The sequence below is a fragment of the Bidens hawaiensis genome, unplaced genomic scaffold (assembly GCF_021521415.1).
Source record: "Bidens hawaiensis isolate Kalapana, Puna unplaced genomic scaffold, B.hawaiensis_p1.1 tig00028046_1, whole genome shotgun sequence".
NCBI lineage: Eukaryota > Viridiplantae > Streptophyta > Magnoliopsida > Asterales > Asteraceae > Bidens > Bidens hawaiensis.
In genome coordinates, this window is record NW_027494558.1 from 22,480 (window position 1) to 45,292 (window position 22,813).

General features: G+C 34.4%; 1 pseudogene; it reads left to right on the forward strand.

Moving 5' to 3' along the window:
- Nucleotides 1-20,988: 20,988 nt before the first annotated feature.
- On the forward strand, nt 20,989-21,878 carry LOC143576284 (nascent polypeptide-associated complex subunit alpha-like protein 4 pseudogene; annotated as a pseudogene).
- The last annotated feature ends 935 nt before the right edge of the window (nt 21,879-22,813 follow it).

The window sequence follows — 22,813 nt, forward strand, 5'->3', positions numbered from 1 at the left end:
AGTTCGCTAACATTCCTAGCGAACTAGACTTACCCTTAACGAACTAGTTAAATATAAACATTAAATATTACATTAATTGATAAATAAACATTAACGATAAATACAAAGACTCCAGACGCAAAACCGTGCAATAACAATCCATAATTTACATAATAATAAGTTCTCTAAAATTAATGGTCCATAATCTATACATAATAATAAGTTTACTAATTTACATAAATAAGTAAATCAAGATCTCGAATTTGTCTATGGTATTTCTATACATTTTTGGTATATGATTTAAATTTGAATTTCTAATTAATGCCCATAATAAGTTTTTAACTAACATTTACACGAAATATTAACATGTTTCCTATTTAACATGTTTTCTTTTATATATAAACTCTATGTTTATTTGAAATATATATGTTTGACTAACATATTAATGTTTATTCTTTCCAACATTTTTGTATATCCAACTGTTTTTCCAATATTATATTTACTATAACCGTATCTTAATAATTACAAAAAATTTTAATTTGGATTATGTTAAATTTAGACATTATTAAAATTATACTTTACAACTATGTTATTATATTTATTTTTGTTATAAAATATCAACTTAGCATTCATAGTATTACAAATTCAAATTTCTTTCTAAATATTTCAAAAGCACTACTTCCTAAAACGATTCCACGAAACAGAATAAGTTAGTCAAACTTCAAATATTGCATCAAAAGTAACAAATTCAAATATCGTTCTAAATGTTTCAACTTCTATTATGCTATGCAAGTCAAATTTTCCATATTATTTTTACATTCCCATAACTAATGGTACACATATTTCATTTGATTAAAACATAATATATGACAAAAATATAGTACTCATTAAAGGTGATAAAATCATAATTTTAGAATTAATAATCAATACTTTTTAAAATTTTATTATCATTTCTATTTAAGGTCAATGGAGGTCAATGATTTAAATGTGGTAATTCTAAACATTTTTGGTATATGATTACTCATTAATTTATAAATAATGTTTCGTAATAATATAATAATGATAATGATTTGAATAAAATATATTATTTTATATACATTTAAATTTTGAATATATTGTTACATTTAAACATTGGAATCTAAATTTTTTTTAAAGCTTAATAACTTAGGACCGTATACAATATATACAATAACCATAAATTTAGACCTTATTATAATTATAATTATAAATATAAATTCAATTGTTTGCAAATCATTTCTATTTATTTTAAATTTTACATAAATAAGTAACTAATTTATACTACATAATAATTAAAATCAATACAACCAAAAATTACATACATTTATTATGACTATTGTAACGTTTTTAATTAAACATTGTAAGGCCCCATTACCGGTGCCCCACATTTGGTGCTGGATTTACTCATGAACACAATTCTAAATATCATAGTTAATTAAAACATTCGGGGAATATAAAAACTTTCATAAAACATTTCATAACAAACCATAACTTGTCTTAAAACATCATCTCGTCTTTCATAATAAACAAAACATTAAACTAAACGTCTTGAGTCTTCCGATGCCAGCCTCTTATTCAATGTCATGTGTCCCCTCAAGCGAGCTGCCTCATTCTACTCACCTGCGTGCATACTAAAAGTCAGCTACGCTGAGTGAGTTCTAGTTAATCACGTATCGTATAATACATTCACTTACCTTCAATCATGCATCCGAAGATACATAATAATTAATTTACTATCTTACTTTCATTTCATAATCTCATACATACATTTATACTTTATTACTTTCATACTTTATAATTACTGTCCATTCTATCTCAGATATTATTGTGGTCCGGTCCCTCTTTCCTTTGTCTATCTCATATATTTTAGGGTCTGATCCCTTTCTTATCTATCTCAGATATTATTAGGGTCTGGTCCCTTCTATCTCATATATTATTAGGGTCTGGTCCCTCTTTCTTCATCTTCGTACATGCCGTCTTTACATACCCATAACATGCATATTTTCTTTAATCATTCATACATACTCATATATTGTACATATATCTATCATACACATTCATCTATCATAAACATACTTCCCTTGTTAGCATGTGCAATATCCGAAGATCGTTCACATACCGACAAGCTTTCATTCACATTTAAGATATACGTATATAACATATAAACCGTATAAGGCATACACTTACCAGTTAAGGTAAGTGTATTAACTATCACATCGAGTATGCACACAGCCCCGAAAACATAACAAGGAAATGGGGCTAGAAACTCACCTGAATCCTGTTACGCTCTCTGTTAATCGTTATTCCCTTCTTGAGTTGTGCATGGCTAACTGTATAATATTTACATGTATCAATTAACTACTACTACTCATATTGTATTTCTATCTTAATATAACCCACAACGAACGGGGGTCCGGGGGCAGAGCCTCTGGCTGGGGCGGAGCCCCTAACAGTTGAAAATTTTTATTTACATTAACTGTCTTAACACATTTTCCATTAGGATTTTAATTTATTTTCTAATTCGTTAACTCATTCCTCATAACGAATTAAGTCTGATTCGCTATCTGATTTGTTAAGCGAACATGTCAGTGGCGAACTTATTTCAAGCGAACTTAACATCAGCGAACTTATATACAAGCGAAGTTATACACAAGCGAACTTATATGAGGCGAACTTAATTGTAAGCGTACTTATACAAGCGAAGTTAGCTACCAGCGAACTTAGCATGTAGCGAAGTTGGCTACCAGCGAACTTGCATATAGCGAAGTTTAGCCACGAGCGAACTTATCTGGCGAACCCAGCTGCAGCGAAGTTATGCAGCGAGCTTAGCTGCAGGCGAAGTTGCCCTGCAGCAGCCGCTAGTCTACCTTAACCCCCCATAATCATCTTTGTTTCATCGAAATTTTTGAATATAGTATTAAGCAAACCCGTGCTCATTCCCATGGTCTTTTTCGGGTAAAAAACGGCTCGGAAAAGCATAAAGTTTGAGCCTTTAAGATTAAAACGTTCAATAATAGGTCTAGGGTTTATTTTAAACGAGTCATATGCAGCCGCGAGTTCTTTAAGTTCGTTTCTAACATCAAGTTCGCTACCTTAACACTCGCTTTACCCGATCTATCCTAGGTTCGGGTTTCAAGGCTAACCGGTTATTAAAACGTAAACTTTTAAGATCAAAACATACCTTTATACGTTCGATTGGTCGCGTTTTGCTTGGTTATCTTGTATCTAGCTTGTATATGAGAGATCTATTGCAATTCGATGTTCGTTGGTCGTTTAACCCTCTTCCTCTCTCTCGGCCGTAAATAATAATAAGGAAGTGTGTGTGTTTTTTAAGTGTGTAGGCAATATGGAAAGATGGAATGAGGATTAGGGTTTTAGGTGGGTTTAAGGGGGTATTTATATCCCTTAAAACCCATGGACCTAAGGCCCATTCCCTTTAATCCATCTTAATTAGTCCAAGTCCATGATCTTTTCCTTATTAGATGTTAGTTGATATTATTTAACACACAACAATTTAACGCAACTTTCTTTATTTATTATTAGAATATTTAGGATGTTACAAGTCTTCCCTCCTTAAAGAGGTTTCGTCCCCGAAACCTAACTATCTACTTAAACAGATTAGGGTAGAACTTGCGCATCTCATCCTCAGCTTCCCAAGTAGCATCTGATCCTTTGCGATGCTTCCATATCACTTTCACCAAAGGTATAATCTTTTGACGAAGCTGCTTATCCTTGCAATCAACAATCTCTATCGGTTGCTCAATGTAGTTCAGTTGTTCATCAACCTCAATGTCCATCAATGGCACGTGGGATGTGTCATTGGCTAGACATTTTCTCATACGAGAAACATGGAAGGTTGAACGAATTCCTTATAGCTCATCGGGTAAATCCAGCTTATAAGCTACTTCACCCACACGATCTAAAATCTTAAATGGTCCAATGTACCTTGGACTCAACTTCCCCCTCTTTCTAAAACGAATAATTCCCTTCCAAGGCGAGACCTTGAGCATCGCATTGTCACCAACGTTAAACTCAATCGGTCGTCGCCGCTTATCAACATACGACTTCTGTCTGTCTTGAGCAGCTTTCATCCTTGCTTTGATCTTATCAAACTTTGATGAGGTTTCTTGCACAACCTCTAGACTTCCCATCTCCTTCTGACCAATCTCCCCCCAACACACCAGGGTTCTACATCGTCTACCATAAAGCATCTCAAACGGTGGCATACCAATACTTGAATGGTAGTTGTTGTTATAGGAGAACTCTGCTAGATGCAGATGGTCATCCCAACTTCCTCCAAAATCTAGAACGCAAGTACGTAGCATATCCTCAAGGGTTTGGATCATCCTTTCAGACTTTCCATCTGTTTGAGGATGGTACGCCGTACTGATGTTCAATCTGGTTCCCATGGCTTCATGGAACTTCTTCCAGAATCTCGAAGTAAACCGAGTATCTCTATCAGACACGATCGATAGCGGTACTCCATTCTTAGACACAACCTCTTTGATGAAAAAGCTTGCTAAAGTTTCTGATGAGATAGCCTCTCGTATAGGCAGAAAGTGAGCACTCTTGGTCAAACGGTCCGCAATCACCCAGATAGTGTCATGGTTCTTTGCTGTACGGGGTAGCTTAGTTATGAAATCCATGGTGATGTGTTCCCATTTCCATTCGGGTATCTCAAGCGGTTGCATCTTCCCATAAGGCTTTTTATGTTCGGCTTTGACTTGTAAACAAGTTAAGCACTTAGTAACATAATCCACCACATCATTCTTCATTCCTGGCCACCAGTAATCTCTTTTCAAGTCTTGGTACATCTTTGTAGCTCCTGGATGAATCGAATATCTTTACTTATGAGCTTCATCTAAGATTCGACCTCTGAGATCTCCATGGCGTGGGATCCACATACGGTCAAACCTAGTCTTAACTCCATGACTGTTTTCCATCAACTCATCTTGCTAGCCATAAATTCTTTCTTTCTTTACTAACCCTTCATCTACTAACACCTCTGACTGTACCTTGATGATTTCTTCAAAAAGACTTGAGTTCATAATCAACTTGTACGACCTTACCGTTGTAATGACTTCCTCATTCTTGCGACTTAGCGCATCAGCGACCACATTAGCTTTACCAGGATAGTACTTAATATCACAATCGTAATTCTTTATCAACTCTAACCATCTCCTCTGCCTCATGTTCAGCTCTTTCTGCTCGAAGAAGTACTTTAAACTTTTATGATCCGTGTAGATAGTACACTTAGTACCATACACGTAATGCCTCCATATCTTTAAGGCATGCACTACTGCTGCTAGCTCTAAATCATGCGTCGGATAAGTACTCTCATGGACTTTCAACTGTCTAGACGCGTAAGCTATCACCTTTCCTCGTTGCATTAGCACGCAACCTAGCCCTTGATGCGAGGCATCAGCACAGACAACTAAATCCTCGTCACCATCGAGCAAGGCAAGGATTGGTGCTTGTGTGAGCCTTTTCTTTAACTCTTCAAAGGCTTCTTCTTGGAACTTTCCCCAACTGAATTCTACCGACTTTCGGGTCATCCCGGTCAACGGTGCGGCTATCTTGGAGAAACCTTCGATGAATCTCCTATAGTAGCCAGTTAACACTAAGAAGCTTCGTATATCAGTCAGATTATGTGGAGTTTTCCAATTCGTTATCGGTTCAATCTTAGCTGGGTCCACGGTAATCCCTTCAGGATTGATCTCGTGACCCAAGAACTGCAGCACTTCACGCAACCAAAATACGTATTTCGAAAACTTAGCATACAACTTCTCTTCCTTTAGCTTCTCCAATACCTCTCTCAGATGTTCGGCATGATCAGATTCGCTCTTTGAATAAATCAATATATCATCGATGAAGACGATAACTGACTTATCCAACATTGGCCGACACACCCTATTCATCATGTCCATAAATGTTGCGGGAGCATTTGTTAGACCGAATGACATCACGAGGAACTTGTAGTGTCCATACCGCGTCCGAAACGTTGTCTTAGGAATGTCTGCCTCTTTCACTTTTAGCTGATGATAGCCCGATCTGAGATGTATTCGTGAGAACCAACTTGAACCTTGCAGTTGGTCAAACAGATTAAGCTTATTCAACTCGCGATGGTCTGTGCACATTCTCATACTTCCATCCTTCTTCTTCACGAATAACACTGGTGCGCCCCACAGGGAAACACTTGGTCTAATAAAACCTTTGTCGAGGAGTTCTTGCAGTTGGGACATTAATTCTTTCATCTCGGACGGCGCTAGACGGTAGGGTTCTTTCGCGACGGGTTGGGCTCCTGGTACTAAATCTATCTGGAATTCTATCTCTCACTCCGGTGGCAACCCCGGAAGATCCTCTGGGAATACTTCTGGGTAGTCGCACAATAGGAACATATTTCATTTCTTTTGTCTCAGCCGTAGTGTTGACAACATGCGCCAGGTAGGCACCACATCCACATCGTAATAAACCCTCGGCTTTTATCATCGAAATGACATTAAGCCCAGAACTTTCCTTATCACCATAAACCGTCACCTCACTACCATCCAAAGACTTTAACCTTATCATCCTACTCTTACATACTATCTGAGCTTCAAACTCAGATAACCAATCCATCCCCAATACCACATCGAACCCTCCTAAGGTCATAACGTACAAAGTAACAGGGAACTCATGTCCCTCTAACTCTATCTTACAGTTCTTAACCATTTTCATTATTTTAACCAAAGTGTCACTGGCGGTTTCTACTATAAAAGTTTCAGACACTCGGCAACATTTCATTTTAGTTAGTTTACTAAATGGTGTGGCTACGAAACTTTTTTTTGCGCCCGAATCAAACAATACTGAAGCGGGAATACCGTTTACTAGAAACGTACCTGTGACGACATCCGGGATCTGCTGGGCTTGTTCCTGAGTCAGCATATAGGCTCTAGTTCTTGGCCTAGCTTGATCGGCATCCTTCTGCCCACTACCTCCAGCTTCACCCTCGGTGCATTCTCTAGCAAAGTGGCCCGTCTTACCGCACTTATAACAAGCGGACTTGGCGGTACAATCTGGGGCATAATGTCCCACTTTTCCACACTTATAACAGGCATTCGACCCTAGCCTGCATTCTCCTCCATGAGTCTTACCACACTTATGGCACACATCAGATCCTTTACCCCACTTTCACTCACCACCGTGCATTTTACCACACGTCTTGCACGGTCTCTTCTCCCACACGTTCAGCTTCTTTTCCTTGGAGTTCCACAACTGAGTACCAGGTCGTTTGACCTTGACCCACTTCTTATTTTTCTTCTCTTCTTCCACCACAGTATCATCCGCAGCCAGGTCTGCATAAAACATCTCTGCGAGCTCGACAGCAGAGTCAAAGGTAGCAGGTTTACTTGTCCTGACTAGCGTCCGTACTTTCTGTGGCAATCCCCTCACATAACACTTGATCCTCTTAGCCTCAGTGTTAAACATATCGGGTACCAACCTAGACATTCGGTTGAACTCGGTGGTATACTCACGATGTGTCATCGTTCCGGCTTTCAGGTTCAGAAACTTCATCTCCACCCTCTCAACCTCGACATCAGCACAGAACCTCTTCATCACTAACTCCTTCAGATCTTCCCACTTCATGGCCTTAATCTCGTCCCGAGTCTTCCTCTGCTCCACACTTTCCCACCAATACATCGCCTCCTCTTCAAACGATTGGGTGGCATAACCAACGGCTTGATCGGGACGACACTCGCTAATGCAGATAATTTTATCCATGGCGGTTATCCATTGAAGGGTAGCGATTGCATCTCCCAAACCAGTCAGCTTCGGCGGGTCAAAACCCTTGAAGGACTTATAGTTGCAACCGCCTCGGCCCCTCTTCCTATCATCAACTTTCACAGACCTTACCACACTCGAAGCCTCCCTCTCTCCTTCATCATCCTTCCTACCACCTCCTCCCACTTCTTCAGCAGTTCTTTCACGGTCTCCAGCAGACCTCTCCGGATTCATGTTCTTTACAGCAGTGGCTACTGCTTGGACAATAGCTTCTTGGATTAAGGGATCTAGCTGAACCCCTTCATTATTGCTTGGGTTTCGTCTAGCTGCGCTTCCTTCACCTCCCATGTTGGAAGTTGTTTCTACCGAAGGTCGTTGGACACAACGAGGCCTTCCACGACGTCCAGTGCGGCCTCCTGCTCCAACAACTACCCTAGATCCAGCCATCGTATTCTGGAAAGGAAAACACAAACGTCATCACTCAAGGAACTATTTAGTACAAGGATAGTAAGGCTGACAGGTAATAAAAGTGGCCAGCTGTGATTAGCTGATCGCGTTACATTCCGTGTCCTGTACACTTCCCTTTATGAGTCTATTTGTGATGGTTCTACTTTAAACAGTTAATCAATCAAACATTAAGAAAATCCTATCCCTACGTTCACATGTCCTTCCTCTATCATTTAACATACATCATTTAATCATACATCTTACCTTTGCTGAGCTTGCTTGAGCGACACATGGCTATCTTGAACTGGCATCTTCTTTCTTTTCTTACTTTAATCACATTCTCTGTTTGAGTCTAAGCATGTAGGATGCTTAAATCTCTCGAACTTTGCTCTGATACCAACTTGTAAGGCCCCATTACCGGTGCCCCACATTTGGTGTTGGATTTACTCATGAACACAATTCTAAATATCATAGTTAATTAAAACATTCGCGGAATATAAAAACTTTCATAAAACATTTCATAACAAACCATAACTTGTCTTAAAACATCATCTCGTCTTTCATAATAAACAAAACATTAAACTAAACGTCTTGAGTCTTCCGATGCCAGCCTCTTATTCAATGCCACGTGTCCCCTCAAGCGAGCTGCCTCATTCTACTCACCTGCGTGCATACTAAATGTCAGCTACGCTGAGTGAGTTCTAGTTAATCACGTATCGTATCACTACGTGAAAATTGACCTTCGGCCACACACATTTGGTTCAAGTCAAATGTGGCCAAAGGTTGCGACACCATGGGTATGATATGGCCACACACAGTTTTTAGTGACCTTATGTGGTAATAAGTGTGGCTAAAGGGTACAGGCATTAGTTGTTGTCCATCAAGAATCCTCTCCAATAAGTGTGGCTAAACGGTAGAAAATAGTCACATGACTATTTACTATGAGTGACCATTGCACGTATACAACCACATGAATTCATGTTTTAGCCACATGAATTTTATAATAATGTGGCCAATAGGGTTGTGTTAAGCTTGCATTGTGACCTATACCGTGTGGATATAGCAAAGAAATGGAAACTTAAATTAAAAATAGAGTGGCTAATTATATCATACAGACACTAGAAATTACATTAAAAGTGGCTAAAAATGTTTGTTTTCCACCCAAACACTCCTTTGTAGATTATAGTGTGGCTATTGTCTTAACGTTTGTCACACATAATGCTTTTTGTAATTTAAAGTGTGGCTATTGTCAAACTTTTCGTCACACATAGTGAGGTATTGTGTGGCTAATCATATTATATAGACACTGGAGGTTATTGTCAATGTGGCTAAAAATGTGAACTTGCCAGTCAAACACTCTTTTGTAGTTTTTGGTGTGGCCATTGTCTTACCATCTGTCACACATAATGCTTTTGTAATATAAAGTGTGGCTATTATCATACTTTTAATCACACATAGATAAATGTGGCTATTTCATAAGTTTAACAAACACAATAACATAAATTCAAAACAAGTTTACATTAACAAACCTTCACTAATAAGTTATGAATTCAAAATATTTGAAACTACTACTAATTACTACCGACCTCAAACTTTCTCATAAACTAATCAAATTGTTTTTGCCTCCTTTCTTCGTTTTCCTTAAGTTCTTTTTTCCATTTATTCCATTCGTTGCGCTCGTTCTTCCAACTCGTTTCTTGACTTCTTTTCATCTTTTTCCATTTCGGCTCTAACTTTTTGAACCTAAAATTGTTAAAATATTAGAATCATAACTAGTAAAGGGTTAATGTGAGGCGAAACCTCAAAGCACGAAGACTATCACGCACAATCACATTAGACATAATGTATACACAAACAAAAACTTGAATCGATGACTTGTTGGTGATAATAATCAATGTCAACTGTACTAAAAAGTCCTAACATGTATTCACACATTGTATCATGGCAAATCAACCAAACATTCATCATACAACTTAACTTATGATCACTTAGTTCACGAGACAGATTATAGCTTGTACAAACTGATTTTATTCACTAAGAAAAGATTAAGTATAAATTCTACAAAATTTACCACAATAGAATATATGAATTAGGTTTCTCAAAAAAAAATTTATAATATTTTTTTCACACATACAAAACTCACAATAATTCAACCATTAAAGTTGTGTACCAACAGTTCAGCAGATATCACAACAAACACTTGTTTAATGGTTCTATCGACTCATTAATCTAAATTGTGCAAGACCAATTGGGTTGTCTTCAAAACTCATAATACTAACTTTCAGAAGTAGAAACAACTCGTTTGGTTTTGTCATTAGGGAGTTATGGTGTCGGAAAGACGGGCCAAAATATAACTCCCCGAATCAGCTTTGACCAGTGTTTTTGTAAAATCATAAAAACTATTCAAAACGTGTCCAAAAATTACAAACTTTACCTTTCTGGAAACTAGACTCATAGTGCTATATCCTAGAATCAAAAATCGTTCAGTAATCATCGTTTAACATCAATTTACATACCAATAAATAAACGAAAACGAATCTGTCAGCAAACTATTATCATCAAACAAGTGAAATACATACCTTTTTAGCAATGAAATAAGATGTACTAAGCTTCAATTACAAGAAATAACACTTAAAATTGAAAATCCCCAAACTTGGTTCTTAGGGTTCTTTACAGTCAACACGAATCCGGCAAAAAACGAGATAGAATTGATGAAAACCGACACCACACGTGAATTCCTCTCGCAAAAATAATTAGATTAGAACCCGGAATCGATGGATTTGGTTAAGAATTGAGTGAGTTAGAGAATTAATGATTGAGGATTATGGTGGGTGTAAAGAGATGAAGAAGAATAATAATAAGAAGGAGTGAAGAGAAAGAAAAAAAAAAGGTAGGTTAAATATGTGGTCAAATTAAATTTAAGAATAGGAAGGTAATTCAAAATTTTTTGAAGAAAAGAGGGGGTTGAATTTAATTTGAAATTTTGAGAGAAGTGAAATTAATATGAACAAAATATGAATTTAATTCATTTTTAATAATTAAAATAAAGAGTTGTTAGTGTATGTGTGTGTGTATATATATATATATAACAACTAATTAAAACTTATATAATATAAAAAAATTGTATTTTAAATATAAAAACATATAAAATAAATACAAGTGATATTTATAGTTGCTCTAAAGAGTTGTATAAGAGTGTAGTAATCAGTGTTAACGCCCAATAAACCATACTTACCTTAGTGGGTCATACTAGTTCTCGATCGGTGTTAGTGTCCCATTATAACATCTATCATGTCACAATTGATCTAAAAGAGTTGTATAGGACTGTCATTAGTCATGGTTAGGTGTTAACGCCTGAAACACACCATACTTTCGTCAATAGACCTTATTTGGCCTTGATTTGTGTCAATGGCCCAACATGTTATACATTCATCAATGGGCCTTGATTGGTATTAGTGGTCATTATAGCATCTATCATGTCCCTGTTGCTACAAGAGGGTTGTATATGAGTGTAGTGAGCCATAGGCATGTATCAACGCCCGATAACATGTCATACTTTTATTAATGGGACATATTGGGCCTTGATTGTTGTTAATGGCCAATATCGTCTCTATCATGTCATAGTTACGTTAACAGGTTGTATAGGAGTGTAGTGAGTCATAGTTGGTTGTCATACTTTGCATTAATGGGCCGTCTTGGGCCTTGTTTGTTGTTAGTGACCCATTGTAGTCTCTATCATATCATAGTTTCTTTAAAAGGGTTGAATATGAGTTTAGTGAGTCATGGTTTGGTTACACCCAATAATATGTCATACTTTCATCAATGGGCCTTATTGGACCTTGATTGTTGTTAATGGCCAGTATGGGTCTGTCATGTCATAGTTACGTTAACAGGTTGTATAGGAGTGTAGTGAGTCATAGTTGGTCTCATCAAATGGCGTTGATTGGTAAGTGGCCCATTATATCACCTATCATGTCATAGTTGCTACAAGGAGGTTGTATATGAGTGTAGTGAGCCATAGTCATGTGTCAACGCCCAATAACATGTTATACTTTTATTAATGGAATATATTGGGCCTTGATTGTTGTTAATGGCCTAATATATCTATATCATGTCATAGTTAATTTAACAGGTTGTATAGGAGTGTAGTGACTCATAGTTGGTGTTAACGCCCAGTAGCATGTCATACTTTTCATTAATGGGTCGTCTTGGGCCTTGATTGTTGTTAGTGACCCATTGTAGTCTCTATCATATCATAGTTGCTCTAAAAGGGTTGAATATGAGTTTAGTGAGTCATAGTTTAGTTAAAGCCCAATAATATGTATACTTTCATCAATGGGCCTTATTGGATCTTAATTGTTGTTTGTGGCCCATTATAGCCTTTATCACATCATAGTTGCTCTAAGAAGGTTGTATAGGAATGTCATTAGTCATAGTTAGATGTTAATGGCCGATAACATGTGATACTTTCATCAATAGGTCTTATTAGGCCTTGTTCGTGTTAGTGGCCCATTATAGCCTTTTTCATGTCATAGTCGCTCTAATGGGCCATATTAGTGCTTGTAATCTCTTAGTGGCCTATTATGGCATGTGATATGTAACATTAGATATTTAAGGGTTATATCGTGTTATAGGGAGTCATATTAGACCATAATAGACAAATACAAGTCATACATGTCCTAATGGGCCATATTAGGCCTTGAAATCTCTAATGGCTCATTATGCATATAATTTTAAATTGTGTCTTAAGAGGTACAACTAGCCTAACCCGTCGATATACAATAAACATAGGGGTGGCAAATGGTTTGGGTTGGGTCAAAACGGGTTATGGGTCGGAACGGGTTAGGGTCGACAGTTCAGCACGTTTTGACCAATTTTGCAGCAATTCAACAATAAAAAATCAACAGTTCAGCTCATTTTTGCCCGTTTCAGCAGGTTACATAACCAATACTTCAAAACGTTTTGTGTTTTTAATCCAGAAAACAAGTATAGGCAAAATTTTAGTGTTTTCAAAACTAGTATGCAAGTATGTTCGTGTTTTCAATCCTAAACCTGGTGTCACATGTAACAGAGTTTTCTCAAAACCAAATGAATGCATTTGACTCGTTAACTATTACCTAGTACAAGTGTTTTAAGTCATGAGAGTATGTTCAACAACACATGACTCTAAGACCCACGTATGAACTCACACACAAACACAAACTTGACCCGACGAATCGTTGGTGATAATAAGTACTGCCAACAGTACTGAAAGTCCTAACATGTATCCACACATCATATCATGGCAAAGCAACCAAATATTCATCATACAACTTAACTTATAATCATTCAGTTCATGAGACAGATTCTGGCATGTACAAACCGATTTTTTTCACAAAGAAAAGATTAAGGATAAATTCTACAAAATTTACCACAGTATGATATATGAATCAGGTTTCTCAAACAATTTTTATTATATTTTTCTCAAGCATAGAAAACTCACAATAATTCAACCATTACAGATAGGTACTAAGAGTTCAGCAGATTGCGCAACAAAAATTAGTTTAATGGTCTATCAAATCATTAAACCAAATTGTGTAAGACCAATTGGGTTATCTTTTAAACTCATAATACTAAGTTCCATAAGTGGAACCAACCCGTTTGGGTTTGTCATTAGGGAGTTATGGTGTCCGAAAAATGGACCAGAATATAACTCCCCGAATCAGCTTTGACATATGTTTTTGTAAAATCATAAAAGGTATTCAATACTCATCCAAAAATTACAAAATTTACCTTTCTGGAAACTAGACTCAGAATACTATATCCTAAAATCAAAAATCTATCAATAATCATCATTTAACAGTGAGTTACAGACCAATCAATAAATGAGAACAAATCTGTCAGCCAACTGTTCTCAACAAAACTCAAACCCTAACATGTTTATGACATCACTAGGGTTCTAATTAATCATGTTAAAAACCCCGTTAGAAAATATAAATCCAACAATGATAAAAAGTAAATATTCAAAAATGTCACTTGCAACTTGTATCAAGATTGTTTAAATTAGAACGAATACTAATCGATTGAATCCAATACCTAATTGCTTACATTCAAACCCTCGAACACCCAAATTTCTCAAAATTAAAGTATAAATCACTTACCTAACCAAGATGAGCTTCAATCGATGTTAATGAGTGATGAAAGTATTAGCAGCAGGTGATGGATTAGGGTTCAGATTGGTTATTGAAGGGTGGATGTCTGGTTGGTCACACAAAAGAATTAGAATGTGGCTATTAATTATCAATAGTCACACTTTTGTTTTAATGTAACTGTTAGCTTTTAGCCATACATAAAAATTTATAAGTTGCTATAAAATAATGCTTTATGGTCACATAAACCCTTTAAGTGTGACCACATGTATAAGCTTTTAGCCACATATGAAACAATTAAAGGGTGGCCATTAACTACTAAAGGTCACACGTTTTATTTGATGTCACCGTTAACTTTTAGCCACATATAAAACTTATAAGTGGCTAACAAACAATACTCTATGGTCACATATTCCCGTAAGTGTGGCCATATGTGTTAGTTTTTAACCACATCGTTATCAAACTACTGTGAGCGTAGATTATATTTGGCCATAGTTTACTAAGTGTGGCAAGTAAAAGTCACATTTTTTTATGAAAGTGTGGCTAACGGTTTTGAACAACTGTGTTTTTTGTCACACGAATTGAAAAGGTGTGGCTAAATGTTCCAGCAGGTGTGATTTTTTGCCACAAAAATCTAATTTATGTGGCTAAAGGTTCTAACATGTGTGTTTTTTGTCACACGAATTGAAAAAGTGTGGCTAAATGTTCCAGCAGGTGTGATTTTTTGCCACAAAAATCTAATTTATGTGGCTAAAGGTTCTAACAGGTGTGTTTTTTGTCACACGAATTGAAAAAGTGTGGCTAAATGTTCCAGTAGGTGTGATTTTTTGACACAAAAATTTAATTTATGTGGCTAAAGGTTCTAACATGTGTGTTTTTAGTCACACGAAGAACAAATGTGTGGCGAAAGCGACCTTTAGCCACACATTTAGACCGAGGTGTGGCAAACCGCCCAGAGCATGTGTGTGGCTAAAAGCCAATATTCACGTAGTGTATAATATATTCACTTATCTTCAATCATGCATCCGAAGATACATAATAATTAATTTACTATCTTACTTTCTTATCATAATCTCATACATACATTCATACTTTATTACTTTCATACTATATAATTACTGTCCATTCTATCTCAGATATTATTAGGGTCTGGTACCTCTTTCCTTTGTCTATCTCATATATTTTAGGGTCTGATCCCTTTCTTGTCTATCTATGATATTATTAGGGTCTAGTCCCTTCTATCTCAGATATTATTAGGGTATGGTCCCTCTTTCTTCATCTTCGTACATACCGTCTTTACATACCCATAACATGCGTATTTTCTTTAATCATTCATACATACTCATATATTGTACATATATCTATCATACACATTCATCTATCATAAACATACTTCCCTTGTTAGCATGTGCAATATCCGAAGATCGTTCACATACCGACAAGCTTTCATTCACATTTAAGATATACGTTTAAAACATATAAACCGTATAAGGCATACACTTACAAGTTAAGGTAAGTGTATTAACTATCACATCGAGTATGCACACAGCCCCGAAAACATAACAAGGAAATGGGGCTAGAAACTCACCTGAATCCTGTTACGCTCTCTGTTAATCGTTATTCCCTTCTTGAGCTGTACACGGCTAACTGTATAATATTTACATGTATCAATTAACTACTACTACTCATATTGTATTTCTATCTTAATATCACCCACAACGAACGGGGGTCCGGGGGCAGCGCCCCTGGCAGCGGGGTCTAGGGGCGGCAGCCCCTAGCAGGGTCCAAGGGGCAGAACCCCTGGCTGGGGCAGAGCCCCTAACAGTTGGAAATTTTTATTTACATTAACTGTCTTAACACATTTTCCATTAGAATTTTAATTTATTTTCTAATTCGTTAACTCATTCCTCATAACGAATTAAGTCTGATTCGCTATCTGATTTATTAAGCGAACATGTCAGTGGCGAACTTATTTCAAGCGAACTTAACATCAGCGAACTTATATACAAGCGAAGTTATACACAAGCGAACTTATATGAGGCGAACTTAATTGTAAGCGTACTTATACAAGCGAAGTTAGCCACCAGCGAACTTAGCATGTAGCGAAGTTGGCTACCAACGAACTTGCATATAGCGAAGTTTAGCCACGAGCGAACTTATCTGGCGAACCCAGCTGCAGCGAAGTTATGCAGCGCGCTTAGCTGCAGGCAAAGTTGCCCTGCAGCAGCCACTGGTCTACCTTAACCCCCCATAATCATCTTTGTTTCATCGAAATTCTTGAATATAGTATTAAGCAAACCCGTGCTCATTCCCATGGTCTTTTTCGGGTAAAACACGGCTCGGAAAAGCATAAAGTTTGAGCCTTTAAGATTGAAACGTTCAATAATAGGTCTATGGTTTATTTTAAACGAGTCATACGCAGCCGCGAGTTCTTTATGTTCGTTTCTAACATCAAGTTCGCTACTTTAACACTCGTTTATACCTGATCTATCCTAGGTTCGGGTTTCAAGGCTAACCGTTTATGAAAACGTAAACTTTTAAGATCAAAACGTACCTTTATACGTTCGATTGGTCGCGTTTTGCTTGGTTATCTTGTATCTAGCTTGTATATGAGAGATCTATTGCTATTCGATGTTCGTTGGTCGTTTCACCCTCTTCCTCTCTCTCGGCCGTAAATAATAATAAGGAAGTGTGTGTGTTTTTTAGAGTGTGTAGGCAATATGGAAAGATGGAATGAGGATTAGGGTTTTAGGTGGGTTTAAGGGGGTATTTATATCCCTTATAGCCCATGGACCTAAGGCCCATTCCCTTTAATCCATCTTAATTAGTCCAAGTTCATTATCTTTTCCTTATTAGAGGCTAGTTGATATTATTTAACACACGACAATTTAACGCAACTTTCTTTATTTATTATTAGAATATTTAGGATGTTACAAATATTCTCTTACAATCCATTATTATGTTATTAAGAGTTACTAATAATGTTGAAAATACTAACGTAAATATTTTAAGGATCTTTAAGTGAAGCATAATTTATGCATGTTTATACATATAATTGTGTATTTATCAATAATAATAAATTGGAATTTGATTATGTTTTGGCCGAAATCATATAATTAATTTGTATTAATTGTATTAAGTTTGCTTCAAGCAAAAGTAAAAACAGTGGACGAATTTTGGATTTTAAAATATGCATATATATTATGTTGACATTTTGAAGTCAAACTATAACATTTTAAAATTAAAAGTTAGAACTTTTAATTTAAACATGGTTTGTTAATTTTTTTCAAGATGGTAGGTTACTTACTATAAATTTTTCAAAATGGTAATATTTAATTCAAATATGATTTGTAATAAATGTTTTAAATTGATGTGCAAATAAACACGAGTACTATCTTAGAGTAATAAATATTACAATTATTGATGTGTAATAAATGTCTTAGATATAGTTTATCTTTTGAATCAACATTGAGATAAAAGTTTTGTTAAATCAAAATTGTAGAATTGTTTTATTGATTTGGAGACTAATTTCCTTTGTTTGCTTATTATTTTACTAATGATATAAGATATAAAATATTTTAACTTTTCATTTATCTTTGTTAGTCTTTGAATGTTTTTGTATTTGATTTAAATAAGTTACGATGTCTTATAATTCATGTAAAAATATTATTTATATATAAGTACAACATTTGCATTTCATTAAATTTATATAATGTTACATATATATTATGTTTTTAAATATATTTCACCAGGTGTAACACATGTACTATCCTGAATCAATATTGGAATCCAATGATCTGTCTCTTTTAAGAGATTCGAATCACTTGAAACTTGCTAATGTTATAAAAGAAAGGGCACATTTGGATTTGGAAAATGAAGTTGGTGATAAATGTTTTTCAAAATGATAATATTTAATTCAAACAAGGTTTGTAATTAATGATTAAAATTTATGTGCAAATAAACACGGGTGCTACCTTAGAGTAATAAATACTACAATTATTGACGTGTAATAAATGTCTTAGATATAGTTCGTCTTTTGAATCAATGGTGAGATAAAAGTTTTGTTGAATCAACACTTGAAACTTGCTAATGTTATAAAAGAAATGGCACATTTGGATTTGGAAAATGAAGTTAGTGATAAATGTTTTTCAAGATGATAATATTTAATTCAAACATGGTTTGTAGTTAATTATTAAAATTTATGTGAAAATAAACACGGGTATTACCTTAGAGTAATAAATACTACAGTTATTGATGTGTAATAAATGTCTTAGATATAGTTTATCTTTTGAATCAACATTGAGATAAAAGTTTTGTTGAATCGACATTATAGAATTGTTTTATTGATTTGGAGACTAATTTGTTTGTTTGCTTATTATTGTACTAATAATATAAGTTATAAAATATTTTAACTTTTCATTTATCTTTGTTAGTCTTTGTATGTTATTATATTTGATTGAAATAAGTTATAATGTCTTATAATTCATGTAAAAGTATTATTTATATATAAGTACAATATTTGTATTTCATTAAATTTGTATGTTGTTACATATATATTATGTTTTTAAATATGTTTCACCATGTGTAACACATGTATTATCCTGAATCAATAATGGAATCCAATGATCTGTTTCTTTTAAGAGATTTGGATCACTTGAAACTTGCTAATGTAATAAAAGAAAGGGCACATTTGGATATTGAAAATGAAGTTAGTGATAAATGTTTTTCAAGGTGGTAATATTTAATTCAAACATGGTTTATAATAAATGATTAAAATTTATGTGCAAATAAACACGGGTACTACCTTAGAGTAATAAATATTACAGTTATTGATGTGTAATAAATGTCTTAGATATAGTTCATCTTTTGAATCAACATTGAGATAAAAGTTTTGTTGAATCGACATTGTAGAATTGTTTTATTCATTTGGAGACTAATTTCTTTGTTTGCTTATTATTGTACTAATAATATAAGTTATAAAATATTTTAACTTTTCATTTATTTTGGTTAGTCTTTGTATGTTTTTATATTTTATTCAAATAAATTATGATGTCTTATAATTCATGTAAAAGTATCATTTATATATAAGTATAACATTTGCATTTCATTAAATTTATATGATGTTACATATATATTATGTTTTTAAATATGTTCCACCGTGTGTAACACGGTACTATTCTAAATCAATATTGGAATCCAATGATCTGTTTCTTTTAGGAGATTTGGATCATTTGAAGCTTGCTAATATTATAAAAGAAATGGCACATTCGGATTTGGAAAATGAAGTTAGTGAGAAGGTAAAATGGTTGTTAGAGTGTGAGAACTATGAGTCAAATTTTGATGATCTTACAAACTCTTTGGAATCTAAAGATAAAATTTAAGGTAACACCAATAACTTAGTTATGTAGTTGATTACTCTAAATTTTTTACTTTCATTGTTTACTTTGTGTTTATTAGTTTAGTTCATAACTAGAAACTTCCAAAAACATATAATAAACATCTATAATCATTTATTTTGTTTGTCAAGTTGTGAAGGTAATTTGTTGTTTTTTTTTTTTTTTGTGAAATTTTGAAGAAGCTGATGGTTAGAAAATTTGAGTCCAACATGTTTAGATTTTCTTTTGGTCTCTCCTTTTTATGTGTATATTTAGTTTGTCTTAGTTTAAGCTCGTATTAAGACAATACGAATGATCAATAGTTTGATTACTAGTTATGTTTATTATGTGTGTTTGTTTAATATGGCAGTGAAAAATATTATGATGATTTTGATAATCAGTTTGTTGCATTTTTTTTTAAAAAGCATATGAATATCTAAGATTGTGGTTATAAAGTTATGTTAAATTTTATGATTTTCTAAATGTTTTCTTGTGAAATTTTATGATTGTCTATATATATGGTAATTATTCCATTCACACATTTTGTTTTTAGTTTTGCATAATCTTCGATATTAATGTTAACATAAACTCATTATGAAATACATTAACATTTTAGTTTAATACTTAATTAATCAGGTTGCATGGTTTGTTTTGTATTTCAGGTTCTATAACAAAATGCATTTGTTTTTGGACGAAAATTTTTGAAGTTCATACTCGGATAATACGATTTAAATATTTTCATAACTTTGCTAATATAGACAAGTATGTGTAACATTTAACTTTTTATTTGACAATGTTACTTTCGAATATTTTGTTTAGGCCATCATAATGTTAATATGTGGTTGTCTATTTATAAAATTTTATGATTTGCTATATTGATTTTGTTATTTATCTACTTTCAACTCATGTGTAACACGGGTACTATCCTAATATAACAATATTATATTTTGTAGAAATAAATTTTAATTTTTTTTTTGGAATTTAGTGTATTTGTTATATAGATTTTGTAGGACGTCCTTTCCGTATTGTTTAAAAACAACCAAAGTCGATATTTTACTATTGATTTAATAATTTACTAATAATGTAATTTATAAAAGTTTGAAACCAATAATCTTATCTTAACGTGTGTAACAAACTATTATAATAAACCGGGATAGGCCCGGCCCATATAAAAACCACAATAACCTAATAACCCTAACATAACTCTATTTAAAATTAATAATATTATTATCCATACAATACAATAATCGATCTTTTGACGCACGTATCATCAATCAAGTATGCCTGCCGTCGTTGAAGAAATCGAAAACCAGCATGAAGACGACCCAATCATTGAGGACGTTAAAGTCGAAGATGATCAAATAGATGACGATGAAGATGACAAAGAAGAAGGCGGTGAAATAGCTCGTTAGTATTTATTTTTAAAAGAATTTTATGAATGATTGATTTGTCTTAGATAGCGTAGATTGATATTGTTTATCGTGGTTGCAGGTGGGCCTGATAATTCTATAATGAGCAGAAGTGAGAAGAAGAATCGTAAGGCCATGTTGAAGCTCGGGATGAAGGCGGTTGTTGGCGTTAGTAGAGTCACCATCAAGAAAACAAAAGAGGTAACTATTAATTCAGTTTTCTCGTTTGGTTTTGGTTTTTCTGTTTATGCTTGAAAATATTTAGATGAAAAAAAGGCTTACGAACAAATTTAAAGTTATAATCCATTCAGCCAACTGTTTTGGGTTGGGTTCAGTTAGTTCGGTTTGCTATTACTGTGATTAATTTAAATATATATGATATGATTATGATGCAGCAGATGGTGTTTTCCATCTCGAAACCTGATGTGTACAAAAGCTCCAATTCTGAAACCTATATAATATTCGGGGAGGCAAAGATGGACGATCTTTTGCAAAATCAAGCCGCGCAACGTTTTAGGATGCCCGATATGAGTTCAATTATGGCCAAAGCGGATGTTGGTGATGTTGCAACTGCCAAGGCAGATGAAGAAGAAGAAGAAGAAGAAGAGGAGGAGGAGGAGGAGGTTGATGAGACTGGTGTTGAGCCAAAGGACATCGAGTTGGTTATGACACAGGCTGGTGTATCGAGGGTGAAAGCTGTGAAGGCTTTGAAGGCTTGCGAGGGGGATCTTGTCCGTGCTATCATGGAGGTCACCAATTAAGTTTGAAATTGTTTAATGGTTGGTTTTAAGATTGAATTGTTTTGGTTGCATTTTAGCTGATTTAATTTATGCTTTCATGGTTTAGTTTTCACTTTTCAGTGATGTGCAAATTTCTGGTTTGAATTTTAAGTTTTGTTTTTTTATTAATGGTTATTATTATTTCATATTATTTTATCTAGTTTAAATTTTAAACTTGAATACGACATGCAAATTTAGTCGTATTGCATTCATATTGTGTTTCTTGTTGGCATGTCTGTTTGTGAATATGATTGATGTTTAGACACTTGTTTATATATTAACAACCTTTTATTACAAAAGAATCTGTCTGGTTTATGGAATTGGCGGAATTGAAATTCGAAAACTATTTGTATTCAAATTTTGTGTTTGGTTAGTGGATTAAGAAATTTAAATTGCAAAACTTTCCTTCATATAATGGATTCTACATAGGATTCCTGCCATACCAGAAGGTTTTCTTAACATTCCATCGAATTGTTGGAAAGACCAAAAAAAAACACCCATACATTTTTTATATGTTATTTTATTAAATCACCGTGATTTCAAACTATAAAGTGAGATGAATAAAAGTCAATGATCTACTTATTACCCCTCATTTCGTTTGGATCATATCATCTGAGGGATATGTTTGACAAAACTAGCTATTAGTTGTAGTTGGAAGCTCATAACTATAGCTTTTTAGATATATTTAGATATTTGGCAATATATTTATTTTAGAATGTTATTTAAGTAAATTAAAATATTAAAAGTTTGTAGCCCTTTCTAAACGCTATTAGTAGAAGCTTTAAGTTTTAAGTTTTTTCTCATGACCTAAAAGTTTCAAGCTCCTTAAATCAGACAGAACTTTTAATTAAGTATGAGCTCTTTTCTTAAAAGCTAGAAACTCCTAAAAGTTTCTTGCCAAACATACCCATAAAAAG